Source organism: Staurois parvus, unplaced genomic scaffold (genome assembly GCF_062004578.1).
Source record: "Staurois parvus isolate SC_StPar_1 unplaced genomic scaffold, SC_StPar_1.0 ptg000155l, whole genome shotgun sequence".
In the NCBI taxonomy this organism is placed as follows: domain Eukaryota; kingdom Metazoa; phylum Chordata; class Amphibia; order Anura; family Ranidae; genus Staurois; species Staurois parvus.
Window position 1 is genome coordinate 31,565,726 of NW_028317951.1, and position 9,343 is coordinate 31,575,068.

General features: G+C 39.3%; 1 long non-coding RNA gene across 1 annotated transcript; it reads right to left on the bottom strand.

Annotated features, from left to right (window-relative positions):
* Nucleotides 1-3,552: 3,552 nt before the first annotated feature.
* On the bottom strand, nucleotides 3,553-3,998 carry LOC149463394 (uncharacterized). Its single transcript, XR_016312495.1, has 2 exons — nucleotides 3,941-3,998; nucleotides 3,553-3,827 (listed from the first exon to the last, which is right to left on the bottom strand). It is a non-coding gene; the product is annotated as an uncharacterized LOC149463394 (long non-coding RNA).
* Nucleotides 3,999-9,343: the final 5,345 nt, after the last annotated feature.

Sequence of the window (9,343 nt, forward strand, 5' to 3'; positions counted from 1 at the left end):
ACAGTGAAGCATGGTTGCGCAAGCATCATGATATGGGGATGTTTCTCATACTACGGTGTTGGGCCTATTTATCGCATATCAGTGATCATGGATCAGTTTGAATACATCAGAATACTTGAAGAGGTCATGCTGCCTTATGCTGAAGAGGAAATGCCTTTGAAATGGGTTTTCCAACAAGACAACGACCCCAAACACACCAGTAAACGTGCAACATCTTGGTTCCAGACTAACAAGATTGATGTTATGGAGTGGCCAGCCCAATCCGCGGATCTTAATCCAATAGAAAACTTGTGGGGTGACGTAAAAAATGCAGTTTCTGAGGCAAAACCAAGAAATAGAGAAGAACTGTGGAATGTAGTCCAATCATCCTGGGCTGGAATACCTGTTCACAGGTGCCAGAAGTTGGTTGACTCCATGCAACACAGATGTACAGCAGTTCTCAGAAACAGTGCTTATACAACTAAATATTCATTAAGTGATTCAAAGGAAAGCAAAATCTTCAAACATTTTTCAGTTTATATAGTGAATGTTTGAGTTTGTAAAGAAGAATACAAACACTGCTATTTTTTTGAACAGTCTAATATTCACTTTTCATCAATTTTTTTAGAGGAACAACACAAATTTGATATATTTTTCTTCATGTTTTGATTTGGAATAGAATGTGTAGTGTTCCCAATGCATTTGTGTGTATGGAAATAAAAGCTATTAGGATTTTGAGCTTTATTCACTTTTTTCAACACACTGCTATTATTTTGAACACAACTGAATATGTACATATAGAATAACAGAGAAAGTTTTAGTATTTTTTTCCAGCAACAACCAGGCAATCATATTCTACAACACATTCAGATTTTTTATATACTTATGTGTTTTCAGTATATTAATCATATTATCTCCTGGTCACATTTGACGTCACTGAAGCTGGGAGATATATAATCTTCAACACATTTCTTAGACCAAAGGTCTTTTTCCTCAGGAGGAGCAAAGAAGTTGAACAGTAGAATAGCATAATATCTTTATTTTGTTAAAGAAACACATCGGAAGCATTTGTGGGTATGGTCATCCAAAATTTCCCAAAAAAGAAAGAACATCACAGAGAGAGTCACCAGCTGGAAATCCAGCTGTGGAGGGATATAATTCATGATGCGTTCAGGTGACAGAGTGCACCCACACAGTGTTGGATACATTTGGTGGTGAATAAAAAAGTAGACAGTAATTGCCAATGGAGCTCTTTGCCTAACCTGTGACATCTAAAGGCATAATGGAACTGCATGTTTGAGGGGGAAAGGGCTTTAAGTGAAAGGGTAAGGATTTAAGTGAACACTATATACACTTCAAAGTGACATATTATAAGGCTCCCCAGCTGGTGACTCCCTCAGTGATGTTCTTTCTTTTTTGGGAATTTTTTCATGGCCATAACCACAAATGCTTCCAATGTGTTTCATAAACCTGTTATACTAGTCTTATGTTCAGCTCCCTTGCTCTTGATGAGGAAATAGACCTGAATGTGCAGAGGGATAATATTGCCTGGGATTTGCTGAAAAACTACAACTATTTTCTCTCTTATGGTATATGTATCTTTTTTATATATACGAGTTATATGGATAGCTCTTAAGGAATAGCATATGCTCACACAGAGTTGAGAATAAAGTGGTATTTTAACTAAAGAATATGTAAACTCAAATTATCCTGTTCTCTTTGTATTCCCTGGGGTTCCTGCCAGTGCCTCTGCTTTCCTATTTAAAAACTGACCACACTAAGCAGAACACAGCGTGGTCAGTTCTCTGACTGTGCTGATAATTCAGCCTGCTCTCTTCCCCCAGATCTGCAGCTGAAAAGAGAGGGTGTATGATCACCTATAAAAAAGGGGAAAAGGTATTTTTTTTTTTTTTTATATCTATATGCACAAAATGTTTTGCCTTTCATTTCTATTTTTAATAGATTGATTTACAAGGTGAGGGCTTACAATCACTTTAATTACTTTGTTTAGATTGTTGTACCCCCGAAAAGTCCTACTTTCTTCTACGGATCTGTATATATACAGTTAATTAACTCATACAACTCTATTTAATTATGTTTACACATTGAAATATTCAAGTGTAGAAGCTTTAAGATGATCTGAACTTGTGTCCAAAAATAAAAAGACACGTAAAAGTCTAAAGACTAGCCATCGGTAACGTCTGTGTACTTTGGGCAGCTGATCTTTACCCCATTAATGACTTCGCATTTCCTATTCCACACAGTCGGGGAGATATACTAAAACTGGTGTACTCAGAATCTGGTGCAGCTATGCATGGCGGCCAATTAGCTTCTAACTTCACCTTTTCACCTTTGAGGAAATTCTAGCTGCTCCAGTCTTAATGCAGTCCCCTTTCTGTGTGGATGTGGCCTTTTTGGTAGAGACAGGGCTTTGAGTTTTTATATCAGAGCCTCCAGCAAAGAGAACACTGAGTACCAAAGTAGTGACATCACCAAATCTCACTATAAATCTCCTGGGATTGACAGTCAAGAGGCAGCAGTGCCTTAGATCTCACACTGCAGGTATACTGCAATGAGACATAAGTGATAAGGTAGACTCACATACCGGGAAGTGCACTTCTATTTTTCATGGCGAATTCAAGATAAAGGGTCCATTTTCTGAGTACTGCTTAGGCAGATCTAACATTTCTAGATGTTCCCTATAACATACTAAATACTTATTTTTTGAGTTCAGGTGCACTATAATAGTCTATCATAAAAAAAACATTCTATGCATCAGAAGATATGAGAGTTGCAGTGGTCATGAATATGAAAACCAGTGGTCTTATCAGATGGAATAGTGGAGGCTGAAGTGAAGGAATTTAAATAATGCAGCACACCATGACACAAGGTATGTAAATTCTGGTGCACTGCAGGCTGAGTCTGTTGGCACCTACTGCACTGTGGTGTGAATTGGGATACCGTTCAAAATGAATGTCCCTGCAAGGCAATGCACAGAGTGCGGTGTATTACCATTGTGTAAAACACACATTACCAAATTGCATAGGTCAGAAAGAAGCTTATAGGCTGACTATACTTTCAAATAACGTAATCATAATGACCCCTTCCCATGCTAGCTAAACTGCATTCCACTTATAGATCAACGTACGATGCGGCCCTACACCATATTGAGTGGCCTTAGTCAGAAAAGCATCCCTGCAGGTAGACAGCCTTTGATTTTGAGGAAACTCAGTACCCTTGGCACTCTGAACCCTGATATTACATCTCCTGTCACCCAGCACCCCTACCATTGCACTCCTAACTTTCCTGCCTTTTAACTCACCAGACACTGAACCTTTGTGAATGCTAGTACCTCTGCCATTGCTTACCATTCACAACAATAAAACACAAACTGGCCACCCAGAATGACACGTATAGCTGGTGTCATTGACTTATCTCCGACTCACTTGTATAAGTGTGGATCCATAAACCCAAAAGGTACATACTAAGCAAAATGGTAGTGTGACAAGAACACCCCTACCTGGAAAAAGAAGGTTACTAGGTGATCCACGCGGAGTAATATGAATTCAAAAATATTCCAAACAATACTTTATTTGATCACATAGATCATAAGGAGGTTAAACATGAGCACGGTGTACATATGAAAAAAGTAAATAAAATCATGTTAAAAAGCACTAGGCGTCTTCAGTTTCGGGTCATCTTAGCAAATAGAGTACCATAAGGCAGAGTTATATAGTGGTGATATAGTTATCCTGGGTTTCCATGGGTTTTCGTCTTGTATTCAAATGAACCATGTATTCAGCAAATGTGTTCCCAATATATGTCAGGTATCTCCTGGTATGAAAAAGCTGGAACACAGAAGTACATAGTATATATATAGAAGTATGAAAACCAAAAAACCAAAACACATCCAAAGTTCACCAAACCTCCCTCTGCAGTAGTCAATGGATACTACTATTACCTTCTCAATAGTGAGATTAACAGGCCAACTTCTCAAATGTAGGGACTTCCTGGATAGCTACCCCAAGTGAAACAAGGTCCACAGTACCAAATGATTCTGAGGATATATATAGAAAAATAGTGATACATATAAAAATCATGGGCATCAGGTCACCCTGAAAACAAGACACACATAGAGTGGGTATATTACCATAAATGAAGATCAAGAAGACTTCTGTCGACTTGAAATAGGATCAGGTCCTTGATGCTTTTCCAAGATACATGTGGGGGTGGGGAGCCAGGTAGTCACAATACATGGATTCCAAACACATAAACTGTGTATATAGCATATGACAGGCCATGCAGGCCTGAGTTTTTATACCCAATAAAGGGTTTCCAAAAATTACTCAAAATGAGAAGATTATTGCTCCATATACTATGTGTATAGCATGTAACAGGCTATACAGGCCTGAGTATTTATACCCAATAAAGGGTTTCCAAAAATTACTCAAAATGAGAGGGTTATTGCGGTTTCATGAGGATATGGCTTATGTCACAGCACAACACCTGAATAGGATAGCGTATATATATATATATGTAGATCGTCCTCAAAAGAGGATTTACAAAAAATTCCCCGAATATACAGGGTAAATTAGGCCCATATAGCATGCCCTTTAAATACCATAAATGCTCTATAGATCTCAACAGCCGTAAGCTAAAATAACTTGCCACCGGTGGAAGATAAATTTCCCTGAAAGATTGCCGTTTGCGAACCGCTGCAATAGTAGCCTTATGGTAGTTTTCAGAGGGTCAAGGGCCTTCCTAACAGAGAGCTGTGACACCGCCGTTCCTTCCCGCCTCGTGGGCGCCGCACCCAGTGAAGACGCCGAGCGTAGTGACGTCAATACGTTGACGCGTTTCGTCTGCCAATCACCGCAGACTTCGTCAGAACTGGGAGGGGACTTCAATACTTCGCCTTATATGGTGCTCTAATTGCATACCAAAAAGTCTCCACCTCGCCATCTTGTGTTGAAAGAGTATCACTACATTGGAATAATCCAAAGTGAATTAAAACACATGTATTAAATTTAAATTTAAATTTAAAATGGTTGCTGGATATAGAAGGAAGGAGCCTAAATGTTAACAGTCAGATCATCTTCAAAAAAAGGATTAATAATAGAGAGGAGATCAATATTAGCACAATACTTATTCTTCATTTATGGTAATATACCCACTCTATGTGTGTCTTGTTTTCAGGGTGACCTGATGCCCATGATTTTTATATGTATCACTATTTTTCTATATATATCCTCAGAATCATTTGGTACTGTGGACCTTGTTTCACTTGGGGTGGCTATCCAGGAAGTCCCTACATTTGAGAAGTTGGCCTGTTAATCTCACTATTGAGAAGGTAATAGTAGTATCCATTGACTACTGCAGAGGGAGGTTTGGTGAACTTTGGATGTGTTTTGGTTTTTTGGTTTTCATACTTCTATATATATACTATGTACTTCTGTGTTCCAGCTTTTTCAAACCAGGAGATACCTGACATATATTGGGAACACATTTGCTGAATACATGGTTCATTTGAATACAAGACGAAAACCCATGGAAACCCAGGATAACTATATCACCACTATATAACTCTGCCTTATGGTACTCTATTTGCTAAGATGACCCGAAACTGAAGACGCCTAGTGCTTTTTAACATGATTTTATTTACTTTTTTCATATGTACACCGTGCTCATGTTTAACCTCCTTATGATCTATGTGATCAAATAAAGTATTGTTTGGAATATTTTTGAATTCATATTACTCCGCGTGGATCACCTAGTAACCTTCTTTTTCCAGGTAGGGGTGTTCTTGTCACACTACCATTTTGCTTAGCATTGCTTACCATTATCTACATTACTATGGAACCATTCCAACATGACAGCACTTTTCTAGAAGTTCGACATTCAAATGTAATCTTTATTTCTTTTACTTTCAAATTTTATTTCTTTTGATTTGAAATACAATATCACTATTTAACACTCCTCAGTCATAAACTATTAAATCTTCTATATTATTATTTTGAAAATGCAATTACTAAATGGGGCTAAAACTAAGGAGGAGCTAAAATTCCTTTTTACTTCCTGTATTCCTTTTTTTACAATAAGTAAAGAATGCATTAGTTTTAGTCTTGCTTCACACTACTGCTATCTGAACATTGGGCATCTTACAGTGCGACTTTCCCAGGTGACTTCCTGGCGACTTGAGTACTATTTTGCCTTGAAGTAGTACAGGAAACTTTCTAAAGTCGGAGTGACTTCAGTAGTGCTAATTAAGACAGCTCTCATTGACTAACCACTTGAGCACCTGAGGATTTACCCCCCTTAATGACCAGGCCTCTTTTTGCTACTCGGCGCTGCACTAATTCAACTGATAATTGCGCGGTCATGCAATGCTGCACACAAACAAAATTTACGTCCTTTTTTTCACACAAATAGAGCTTTCTTTTGGTGTAATTTGATCACCTGTGCGCTTTTTATTTTTCACGCTATAAACAAAAAAAGGCCAAATTTTTGAAGAAAAACAATATTTTTTACTTTCAGCTATAAAAAATATATAGTAAACTCAAAGTTGGTTATAAATTTAGGCCAAAATGTATTCTGCTCCATGTTTTTGGTAAAAAAATTCCAATAAGTGTATATTGATTGCTTTGTGTGGAAGTTATAGCGTCTACAAACTATGGTATAAATATTGCAATTTATGCCATTTTTCTGCTATACAGCGCTGCGCTAGTTTAACGGACAATTGCGCGGTCATGCAATATGGTACATAAATGAAATTTACATCCTTTTTTTCCCCACAAATTGAGCTTTCTTTCGGTGGTATTTGATCGCCTGTGCGGTTTTTATTTTTTGCGCTATAAAAAAAAAGGCTGACAATTTTGAGGAAAAAAAAAACAATATTTTGGACTTTTGCTATAAAACATTTCCAGTAAAAAAAAATGCAAAAATCAAATTTAGTCATAAATTTCTGCCAAAATGCATTCTGCGACACGTCTTTGCTAAAAACAAATCCCAATACGTGTAAATTAATTGGTTTACGTGAAAGTTATAGCGTTTACAAATGGCGGGAAAGATACTGGAATTTTTAATTTTGATTTATACTAATAATGGCGCCGACTTTTGGCGGCAATCAGCGACATATGGCGGCGACCAGCGACTTATGGCAGGACTGCGGGACAGCGGCGGACATTTTTACACTGGGGGGGAACTGACTTGGGGTCACTGACATCCCCAGTGACACCAATACAGTGATCAGTGAAAAAAAAAACACTGAAACTGTACTAATGTCACTGGGGAGGAAGGGGTTAACATTTTTAGAATTTGCAGTGTAAGGGGAGTGTTTTACTAGGGGGCGGGGGTGTGTACTGGACGGGGGGAGGGAGAGGGGAGCTGATCGAAGGAGAGAAACTCTGCAGCTTCTCACAAGCTGTCGGGAGAACTGACACAGAACAGAGCTGTGTGTAAACAATGCAGCTTTGCTCTGTGTTAGCGATCACCGGCAATCGCGGGAAAACGGCCGGTAAAAACCGGCCGTGACCCATCGGCTGACACCCACTGCTGACACCTGCGGGACAGGTAGGGCGGGCGCGCGCCCCCTACCTGTTTTGAAGGCAGCCGTTTTAAAACGTGCTTTTGCCTATGAGCGCCGCCCTGCCACCATTTATATGCGGTGGCTGGGCGGCAAGTGGCTAACATGGGATTTCACATGTCATGCGACTTGGGGTCTCACAAGTCAGATCCCAAGTCGCAGTGTGAACTGAACCTTAGTTTTTCAGGGAAAAAACAATTTCACCAAGTACAGAAAATACCTGTCCATTTTGCCAGAAATGTTCTAGCCATTTCCTGTGAGCTGAACTGAAAGCAGAAACAATGTTATCTTCTTTATGTAAACTACTAATTCCACCACCCAATATGTAATAAAGATAAACTGATGTAGACATGTTTACAGTTCAGCCTGGAGGACACTATGGTTCCTTCCATAGACACAGTGGAGTGAATGAACGTAGCCACCCTAGGACAGGAAATTTGTTAATCTCAGAATTATCAGGTAGAAATTAAGGTAGAAAATTAATGCAACCACCTCTGCTTATGATGGGTAAATTTCAAAGTAGTCTTTGGAACAGTAAGCAAAGGACATTTTACATACTTCAGATTTTATTACAGTAATGGTGTGCCATGGAGAACCCTTCTATTAGATAGAACTCATTTATGCAGCAACATAAACACCTGCTAAATTCCCCTATAGGGAGGACACATATAGATCTACATTTTAGGCCTGGTTCACACTAGTGCACTTTTAGATGAGACTTAGATGTGAGATGAGCCACACAAAATTACATGACAATGGAAAGCACATTGTTTTCAATGGTGTCTGTTCACATCAACGTGACTCAGTACAGCAGTTTTGGTCCCATAGAATATAGAAACTTTATCAAAAATTGCATCCAAGTAGCAGTACATAATCGCAGTGAAAGTCAAAAAGGTGTGAACCTAGCCTTAGGAGTTACATAGATGCTAATTACTGTGCATTAATAAAGTATTCAGACCCCCTTCACTTTTCAGTTTTGTTATATTGCAGCCTTATACTACAGTTGTTTTTCCTCATTAAAGGATAAGTCCACTTTTCATAACATGTAACACCCATATTCAGGGTGTAACATGTTATGAAAGCATCGGCCCCTGCTCCTCGCTGATCCCCCGCTTTGATAGCTAACGGGGGATGGGGCAGCACAGTGGCTAAATGGTTAGCACTTCCGCCTGGCAGTACTGGGGTTGTCGGTTCAAATCCAAACCACAGCACCACCTGCCTGGAGTTTGCATGTTCTCCCTGTGCCTGCAGGGGTTTCCTCCGGGTACTGCAGTTTCCTTCCACACTCCAAAGACATGCTGTTAGGTGAATTGGCTCCTGTCTAAATTGTCCCTACTGTATGAATGTGAGTTAGGGACCTTAGATTGTACGCCCCTTGAGGGTCAGGAATTGATGTAAATGTACAAAAGATATGTAAAGCGCTACGTAATTGACGGAGCTATATAAGTACCTGAAATTAATAAATAAATGTTCTCTCCCCCGCTAGCTGTCAAACTTTAAAAGACGTGGCCATGCGGGGCTCCACCCAGCCGTGTCACTCCTCTGTGAATGAGAAAATACAAGTCTGGACAGCCTTATTGGCTGTCGACTTGTAGTACTCAATGAACTATCACGGTGCTGTGGAGCGCTGTGGTTGTTCATTGAATCTTCCTTTTAGTATCTGCTTGCTTGTACATCCCATACGAGTAAGCAGATATACTGACAGATCCGCAGGAGACCATCATGGGATTAGCGATCTACTGATCGCTGGTACAATACTTTACAGGTTCCTGCAGAAAAAAA